Raw genomic sequence first — 10082 nt, 5'->3', positions numbered from 1 at the left:
CCACTAATCATAGCTTCAGGCTTGATGCTGTAGGAATAGTGGCTTACCTATTGATATCTACAATATTCAGATATCGGTGTCTTTTCTGGTTAATTTCTCCCTGGGAACTGTGGGGTCACGGGGTCTTGGCATGTGACTCCACTCTGTTCTTTGCAGGCCCACTGAAGTCTGCCCCCCCAACTGTGAGCAATTGACAGGTCCGTCTATTCTGGAGATGGATGGTGAAGCTAGAAACCTGCTATCTGCTTCAACCTCCCATCCTACAAGGGTAGGCGGTTCTGATGGCCTCTGTGAGTGGGAAAGAGGCATCTAGCCTACCTGGTGAAAGTATCTCCTCCCCATATTTTGTTGTTGTAAATACTGCAAAATATGAATGCGGGGGGGGGGGAGCCTGGGGATCTTTCAGAAATTTGGCTCATAAATCATTTCCATAATGACACTGCTATTGAAGAATGGGGAATTCCATGGTGGAATCAGTTCATTAGGAGTTATGGTTAATGAGAGTAATGTGATGCAGGCTATCATAAAGATATTTGTGCCACAGAATGAGAGATGTGGAATATGAAATCAGGCCACCAAGGCAGCCTGATCCTAAGCAGGTTTACTCAGAAGAAAGTTCATGGTGTTTGGATGGGACTATCTGCCTTTCTGGTAAGAATGCTTAAGTTTACAGCTTTAATTTGCTCGTTTGTAGTTATGCAAAACAAGCCCAGGCTTATGCATCACATAAAGGCCATCATTCAATATGGTCCAAACAAACAGTGGAAATGCTGGGTCTGCAGGCAGATGAATGACTTGGGGAGGCAATCCTTCTCTGTCTACGAGTGGAAGAAACCCAACTGTTTCAAGATGAAGGTGCTTGAAGGTTCAATGCAGGAGCAGTTGGTGTCTGTGCCATGTTTTCCCCTGACCTATGTTAGCTGGAGGGTGGCTTTTGCCCCAAATCATAGAGAGCTAATGTCTCCACAGAGCATACCTCCTCGGGCCGTGGCCCCAAAGAACTATGGATTTTACATCACCTTAGCCATGCAGATTAATGGTTATGTCATTCATTGTCTTACAGTATAATGATATCAAGAAGCCTTGAAGCTGCCACTATCTGTATCTGTTTTGTATCTGTATCTGTATCTATTGCGCATTGAAGAGGTGATAAAGTCCCATCTGAATCCTCCAATAACAAAGGTAAGGTGTCAGGGAACTGACATCGGAGCGAGAGGCGAAGGGGAGGCTCCCAGATGATGCTGGCGAAGGACCCAGCACCAGGGGGAGAAACAGCTCAGTAGAGGGGGAAGCCAATCAGCGCAACACCAGGGATAAAGGGAGGCAGATGGAGAAGTGGAGAGCAGGCTCAGGGACTCTTCACTGGACATCAGTGAGGAGAGCCCAGGTCCTCCGCTACCCACGCCTTCCCTGCGCAGAAGACTCCCGCGCAGTGAGAGGAGGAGGAGACTGGGTGTCAAACAACTTTTATGTTGGAAGTGTTGGCTTTTTGCAGTATGGTAGCGCTGCAGAGAGCTTGCTGGGGAGACCATGCATTAAAAAGAAAGGACTCAAAAATAACTTAAAGAAGGTTTTAATAAGAAAAACAAAAACTCCATTTAAACTAAATACATCAACAAACCAGACCCAACCACCAACCCATCCCCCAGGGTAACGGGAGAGCTAGGTGCTGCTCCTTATATACTCTACCCAGATGCTGACACACCTTAATCAAATACAACTCAGCAGCACCTGCTATGTTTCACAGCTGTAAAGCTGGGTCTCGTTATCTTGCTCTGGCCCTTGCTCTGGCCCCTTAAAGACATACACATGGAGTGGAACAATGATGAACCTTTACATTTAAAGAAACCATTCAACATTTCCCCTGTGGTTCATCATTGTGGAACAAAAACATAAAGCATACTTTGTACATGTCTTTCATGTGTAACCTTTGGAAGTGCTTTTGTAAAAATGTCCGCAATTTGATTGTCACCTGGAACATATTTAAATACAACCATTTCATCAGCAATTAGTTTCTTTACAAATTCTAAACATAATCTTAAGACTCTGGTGTGCTGCGTATTGGTCTCTGAACACAGGATAGCAAGTCCACTCTGGCAATCAAGGTAAACTTTTACTGGTAGTGTTACTTGCATCTGTAGGTCTGCAAATACTTGCAGATACCATTCTACATCACGAGTGGCCTGAACGCATGCACATAATTCACTCTCTGTTGTGGAGAGACAAATAATGTTTTGTGTCTGGGACTTCCATTCAAATGGACAACCGTTGTAACAAAACACCATACCAGACACACCCCTGCAATTATTTTGTTCCACTGCATGAGATGCATCGCAGAAAATTTCAAAACCTTTATCAATACTGGATGTAAACTGCAACCTATAATGTTTGGTATGTTTAAGGTACATTACCACTCTCTTAAGAGCAGAGAAACATTGCATAGTGGGCTTTTCCACACTGTGAAGCATCTTTTAACAAAAGCTTAACTGTTTCATATTTTACACTTGGTGAATAACACAAATCATAAGCTTCTCCTGGAATTTGTTGAAAACCCCTAGCAACTAATCTTGCCTTGTACCTTACAACTTCATTTTTGTCATTCATTTTAACTCTATAAACCCATTTTGAATCAATAAGTCTCATATCTGGGGTTTGTGGTACAAGAGACCAAGTGTTATGTTCTTTTAAAGAAGCTATCTCAGAGTTCATAGCTTTATACCAATTTACAGCTTGGTGCTTAGGTAAATTCTGAACATCATTGTAGCTTTTTGGCTCAAAAACTACCTTATTGGCATACACAGTATTAAAGTGTTCATCTGCGAAACGTTGTGGCTTCTGCCTCTTTCTATCTGAACGTCTCAGTCCGGAAGGAGAGTCAAACTCCTCAGACTTAATGGGACTCAATGAACTACTAGTTTCAGGTTGTAAATCATCATTGTCAGACTGAAGAGGTGCCTGTAGGCTAAGCTCATGGTCAGAAAACTCAAGAGAATCTAACCTCCCCTCAGGTGCCTGTGACTTTAAATCCTCAAACAAATTATCAGATTCAACAGGCTTTTTGTCTTCTTCCATTAATTCAGAAGCACCATTTCCTGCTGCTGCTGCTGCTCCTGCTTCCTCAGTATCATTTATACCATCAGTATCTTGGAAAACAGCAACCCCATTCCAATTTACAGTTTGTATCATGCTTCTGGTAATATGAAATTTGCCAGTTGCTGGTATGTAAATTCTGTACGCCCCCTGCTGGTAGCCCATTAATTTTCCCTGAACACTACGTTCACCCAACTTCTGCTTAGCGGGATAATGCATAATTACATCTGAACCCCAAATACGTAGGTATTTCAGATTAGGGCGTTTTTTAAACAGCTTCTCATAGGGGGTGACATCTAAACCAGAATGATAACTGCGATTTCTAACATAGCAAAAAGCATTAAGCGCTTCAGCCCAAAAATCTTTGGGCAGATTAGCATCATGTAGATAAGTTTTAACCCCTGCCTGCAGGTCACGCTGCACAACTTCAACAAGCCCATTTTGCCAGGGACTTCGGGGGCAAGATAACTCATGAGTAGTCCCCTGCGCTTCCAGGAATTTCTCAAAATCCTCAGAAACAAATTCCCCGCCCCGGTCAGAAAACAGGTTCTTAATAGGTTTGTTAAAGTGCGTTTTTACCCAGTTGCAAAAAACCTTGTACTTCTCAAATGCTTGGGACTTCTCAGCTATTGCATAAGTCCAACAATATCTACTATACTGGTCTATCAGGGTAAGCCAGTACTTCGAACCTCCTAATGATGGTGGGAGTGGCCCAACTAAATCACAATGTACACGCTCAAATGGCTCAGTTACTTTCCTATCTGAGCACCTACCCTTGCGTGCAACCTTAATCTTATTCTTGCAACAGGATAGACATTGCATAAAGAATTTGCATGGTTTTAAGTTGAGGCCAGTGACAATATTCTGTGTCTTAATTACATCAGCAAAATTCAGGTGTCACAGAATTCTGTGCGCTTCGTGGACACACCCAGAATGTGGTCTTACATTCCTCAACCCCTGGCTTGACTGTGCTACTGTGCAGTTTATAGGCAATTGGGAGTAGGTGTGAAAATACAGTCTATATAAACCATCAGATTCCCAGGCATACAATAGACGTTTGTTCCCCTCGAAAAACTCACACATTGACTTTAAGAAACGCACAGTTATGCCTTGACGGGCAAAACACCTTACTGACAATAAATTGTCCACTGACGGGCATTAAATGCAGTTCGCTATTGTAATGTTTAAAGAGTCAAGTTTAACGGTACCCCTGCCAAGCGACTGCAAGACTTGTGAATTGGCTAAATGTACATTACCAATTTCCTCTTCGAAAGAAATAAACAAGCTTCGATCATTGCAAACGTGCTGAGATGCTCCTGAGTCGATAACAAAAGACTTCCACTTGGAATCTTTAATTCTTTTACGATCTGTTGTCCGAGCATGAAAAGCTCGTGGCTCGTTTCTGTCTCTACTATACGATGCCGGCTGCTGGGCTGACGACCGTGATTGACGAACAGAAACAGGCTTGGGAGTACTTTGCTTTCTTTTGGATCTGCAGTCCCTTGCAAAATGTCCTTGCTTATTGCAGAGCCAACAACGCTTTGCAGCTTTAAATGCAGTTGTATCACCACAGGTTTGCATATGGTGTTCCTCATTCTTTCTGGAAACAGGAGTGCTTATGGCACAAGCCTCCCTTCTATCCAACTCGCCCATTAATCTTGCCGTTACCCCTTCCACAGTTAATTGTGCTGGTGGAACGGCAGATATCTGGCTAGCTATACCATCAAAGTCCTCATTAAGGGAACATAGAATGATAAAAATATACTGAACATCAGGTATCTCCATGTCCCTTCGAATTAATTCACCGCGTATTGCCTCCAGACGTCTCAAGTGTGCTGCCAAATCACCACCAGGCTGCAACTTCGTCTGGTACAACTACTTGAAAAACGTCAATGCAGACGCTGACTCTTTTCTAACATGCACTGCTGCAAGACTGTCCCACATTTCTTTGGCAGTTTTCTTATTTCTTATATAGACTACTTGCTGGTCGCTGACTGCCAAATTAATTATCGCCCTGGCTTTCGCATCTCCTTTCGACCAAGCATTAGTCACAGGTTCAGGAGTGTCATCAGTTACATAGGTCCATACTTCTCTAGAGGTCAAAAGCGCCTCCACCCGAAAAGACCATAAACTATAGTTCTCATCTGTCAGCTGTGGGAAGACCAGAGCCTTCTCAGCTTAAGGAACCCGGTCAACCATTCTGGAACTCTTCCAGACCCACAAAAACTACACTAACAGGAGAAGGAGTTTTCAAACCTTTCTCAGAGTCCAAAAATATGCAGTCATCCACTCAGCAGCTGGGCCCATAACCAAAGATGTTGGCTTTTTGCAGTATGGTAGCGCTGCAGAGAGCTTGCTGGGGAGACCATGCATTAAAAAGAAAGGACTCAAAAATAACTTAAAGAAGGTTTTAATAAGAAAAACAAAAACTCCATTTAAACTAAATACATCAACAAACCAGACCCAACCACCAACCCATCCCCCAGGGTAATGGGAGAGCTAGGTGCTGCTCCTTATATACTCTACCCAGATGCTGACACACCTTAATCAAATACAACTCAGCAGCACCTGCTATGTTTCACAGCTGTAAAGCTGGGTCTCGTTATCTTCCTCTGGCCCTTGCTCTGGCCCCTTAAAGACATACACATGGAGTGGAACAATGATGAACCTTTACATTTAAAGAAACCATTCAACAGGAAGAGGTTCAAGAAACGCCCACTGACGGATTCTGCCAGTGACTGAGGCAACCACCATGAGAAGGGGCTGCGCAGTCAGAAAGTTTTAACAAGGCAAATTAACCGAGAAATGCACCAATTTACGCACGAGTAACTCAATTTACGCACGAGTAACTAACAAGACATAAGGTCTTGTTAGTAAAATAAAGAGTAAAATAGGTTCACGAGACCTATCTATTTATTCAAGCTTTTCCAGCTGAATTTTTCCTGGTTATGATAACTGTTATATTTTATTGTATTTTTTTTTAAAAAAAAAACATTATATATGGAATTCTTTTTGAATTGCTGTTGTATATTGAATTCTCATATTGCACACCATCTGAGTATTATTTTAATGAGAGGCGGTATATGAATATTTTAACTAATTGTAATAAGTGAGAGTAATAAAATCACACTTCAGCTGGCCTTCCAGAGTGAAAACATATAATTCACTGGGGGAGATAGAAGTGCCCTCTGGAAAAAATAGTGGTGAATTATTCATATTGCTGTCTTAAGCCCCATCTGCATATACGTTTAAAGCAGTATGATTGTAACATTTTTAACTGTCATGGCTTACCCCAATGTATCCTGGGAATGGTAGTTCCGTAAACTTGCTGAGAGTTGTTAGGAGACTCCAATTTCTCTCACAGAGAAAGGTAAGGTAAAGCGATACCTGACCATTAGGTCCAGTCGTGGACAACTCTGGGGTTGCGGCGCTAAACCTCGCTTTACTGGCCGAGGGAGCCGGCGTACAGCTTCTGGGTCATGTTGCCAGCATGACAAAGCCGCTTCTGGTGAAACCAGAGCAGTGCACGGAAATGCCATTTACCTTCCCACCGGAGTGATACCTATTTATCTACTTGTACTTTGATGTGCTTTTGAACTGCTAGGTTGGCAGGAGCAGGGACTGAGCAATGGGAGCTCACCCCATCGCGGAGATTCGAACCGCCGACCTTCTGATCGGCAAGCCCTAGGCTCTGTGGTTTAACCCACAGCGCCACCTGCGTCCCGCTCTGAGGGGAATAGAGGTCTTCTAATAGCTCTTAGCCCCCTAAAGAGACAACGTCATAACCTCCAACATTTCTCCAATGAAAATAAGGATGTCCTATTCCATAACAATACTAGTAATTTTATTATTTATACCTCACCAATCTGACTGGGTTGTTGCAGCCACTCTGGGCAGCTTTCAACATATATAAAAACACAATAAAACATTAAACATTATTTTTTTTAAATGATATTTATTGAAAAAAGATTTTTTTTTAAATTACAAGAAAAAAAGACAAAAACAGAAAAATAAAAAGAAAAAATAAAACCATCATTTTCAAATTCTCCACTTTCATTACCTTCTTTCCATGACCTCCTCCTTCTCCTCCCATCTCTTGTATCTTAATTAATAATTATGAGGGCAAATCCTTTCCATAATTCATAATATTCTGTCATTACATTACCTTACTCAATTTTCATCTTATCTTATAAAAAACCTTAAAATTTAAGACTTAAATCTTATTTTTGCCAACTTCTCGTAACCATTACCTTTTTACCTAATTCTTTAAACATTTTTACAAGAGCCAAGTAATTTCATTTCAACATTTTTCCAACGTTCATCAATTTTATAAAAAAATCCTAATGATAGAAAAAGGAAATAAAAACAATCCAATCTTCTTCCAGCGTCCCCTCCCCCCAGTCCCAGGATTGTCAGTCCTTTTTATCCCATTAGTCTGGCACATTAACCTGGTGATCTTATATCCGAGGCCTTCAAATCTCTTCCATGTCCCTTCCGCGACTCTTCTTCATATTTTCCTTTCACTCGTGGGAACTCCAGCTTGGTAGTGTTTTTGACCCTTTTCAACAAATCAGCCCCTTTCCCATAGTCCAGACTAGACTCCATGTGGTATTTTTTCAAATTCCCTCCAAAATTGGAAGCCCCAACAACTCCAAACCTCTGACGGCCCATTGCCAGACTCGGAAAGTCCAAACATCCCTGCATAGGGGGGTCAGTCCAACCCCCCATTTCCAAATAAATCCAAACTTTGTCTTTCCAAATCTGGTTTTTTCCAAGTTCATTTGTCAAATCCAAAAGCTCATTTTCCTGCTGGGCCAAAAGTCCCTCCATCTCTGGCACCCAAGATTCTGCAACATCCTCTTCTCTCATCTGCTCTGTCAGGACACACTCCTGTTTAAGTTCCTGGGTGGGCTCCAAATAGTTTCCCACTACCTGTTCAAATGTTCTGGCCGCATTAGTCATCAAATCCGTCTTCTGACTTAACTGATCCAATAGGGCATTTATTTTACAGAAAGCACCCAACAGTGCTTCTGAAAACTTCTGGTTGTTCTTTCTTTTAAGGACAATAGCAACACAGTTTCTTTTTAGATATTTTGTCAATATTTGTTCCTTTAAAATGCGAAAGGAAACAGTGGAATCACAATGTTACTCTTCTTTTAACTATCTGTCAAAAACATTTGTCTCTGGTCAATGAGCTTCAAAACGTCAATTCTGACACCCCGCTCCAGGGTCAGGACGGTGGAAAGTTACTTTACTTTAAACTCACTTCTGCAGGTTTAAACAGTCCAAAAAAGATCCCCCTTCTTCTCCTGCTACCGAAGGGGGGTTCAACGATTTTAAATGGTGAAAACCGATCCTTTAAAAGTGATTTTCTAAGCTCTAGTGTACGTTATCTTTGCTTTCTTCTGACTACAAGGAAACGGAAGGCTGACTTCCTGTTTAGACCTTCCCGTTTCAGTATCAAATTAAGGTGAATTTTTAAGTCCAATTCCTTTCTAATCGCCAGTTCTTATTTGAAGTCCAATTGTTCAATGTTTAAGTACTCACAGGTGATTATTTTAGATGCCAAATTTTCCCAGGAAAAAGGCAGCACTCTCCGGCAACGGCTATGTGGCTTCGCTCCATGGAAAAAGCAGTTGACTCACAGCACCACCCCCTTCCCCCTCTTCACTTCGGAGCCCGTTAGTGGGTTCCTTTGTGGGTTGGGGGGGCGCTAAGGGTGCCCGCCGAGTCCCACGGTCACAGGCTTCATCCGCCTGTGATTTCTAAAAGGGTCCCCGCTTCGCCGCAGCGGAAAGGACCCGTTTCATGCGGAGCTGGTCCCTCCGGTTCAGAGGGAGTCTGCCATTGCCGATGGCGTCACCCCGGAAGTCCACATTAAACATTAAACACTTCCCTATGCAGGGCTGCCTTCAGATGAATTCTATAGTTTGTGTAGTTAATTCTCCTTGGCTCTGGGGTCGCATAACTCCATACCCTCTAACATTTCTCTGATGAAAATAGGGACGTCCTAAGGAAAAGCAGGATGTTGCAGGATCAAATCAGAAACCAGGGTGGCTTCTGTAAATCCAGGACTGTCCCTGAAAAATAGGGACACATGGAGGTGAGGGGAAATATTTCATCAGGCAAGGCCTTCTTCCACCTCCCTTGCCCCACCCTCCAGTCTCTGCTTCTCAGTTTGTATTGTATTATTTTATGCACTGTGGCTTGCCATTGTTTTATTGATTGTAGTTTAGGAATTATTTATTGGAATTGTTAAGAGTAGATTTCTGTTTAATTTTTATATGCTGATATCATTATTCTATACTATTCTAATGATTGTTGAATGTTACTTTATTTGATGTAGGTTGCTTATTTTAAAGCTATGTTTTATTATTGCATTTTTGTATTGCACTAGACTGTTATAAAGTTTACATTCTTTGTTTCTTCAGCTTGTAAACCGCCTTGAGTATTGTAAAAATGAAGGATGTTATACAAATTAAAAGTGATGATGATGATGATGATGATGATGATGATGGAGGGTCTGCCACAACCTCCAGGATTATTTGGGGGATAGCAGTTACTGCATAAGGTGGAATGATATTGCTTTAAATGTATAATGCATATGGGATATTATTTCACTAGATTTGCCCAGAACCGTTTCATGGCAGAGAACAAGCAAGGGAAAACAAAACCCACCATTAAAATGGCTGACCAGGAGATTCATTTGAGCACTACACTTTGGAGAGAGAGGGTTTCCTTGGAACTGTGGCAAGGGGTGATGAAAGGATTACAGCTCTACTCCCATCTTGGTCCTGATGTCTATTACTCACCCTTCCAGGGCTCTTATTTAAATCCCTGTGACGGGGTGAGCTCCTGTTGCTCAGTCCCAGCTCCTGCCAACCTAGCAGTTGAAAAGCACGTCAAAGTGCAAGTAGATAAATAGGTACCACTCTGGCGGGAAGGTAAATGGCATTTATGTTAAATGCGTTTAACATAATATGTCATTTTGG

General features: G+C 42.1%; 1 long non-coding RNA gene across 1 annotated transcript; it reads left to right on the top strand.

Moving 5' to 3' along the window:
• Positions 1-275: 275 nt before the first annotated feature.
• Positions 276-9828, top strand: LOC308584382. Its single transcript, XR_014006790.1, has 3 exons — positions 276-651; positions 1064-1182; positions 9715-9828. It is a non-coding gene; the product is annotated as an uncharacterized lncRNA (long non-coding RNA).
• The last annotated feature ends 254 nt before the right edge of the window (positions 9829-10082 follow it).

Source organism: Podarcis bocagei (assembly GCF_964188305.1).
Source record: "Podarcis bocagei genome assembly, chromosome: 1".
NCBI lineage: Eukaryota > Metazoa > Chordata > Lepidosauria > Squamata > Lacertidae > Podarcis > Podarcis bocagei.
Note: the sequence above shows the minus strand (reverse complement) of the source record. Positions and strands in the feature narration are given on the sequence as shown.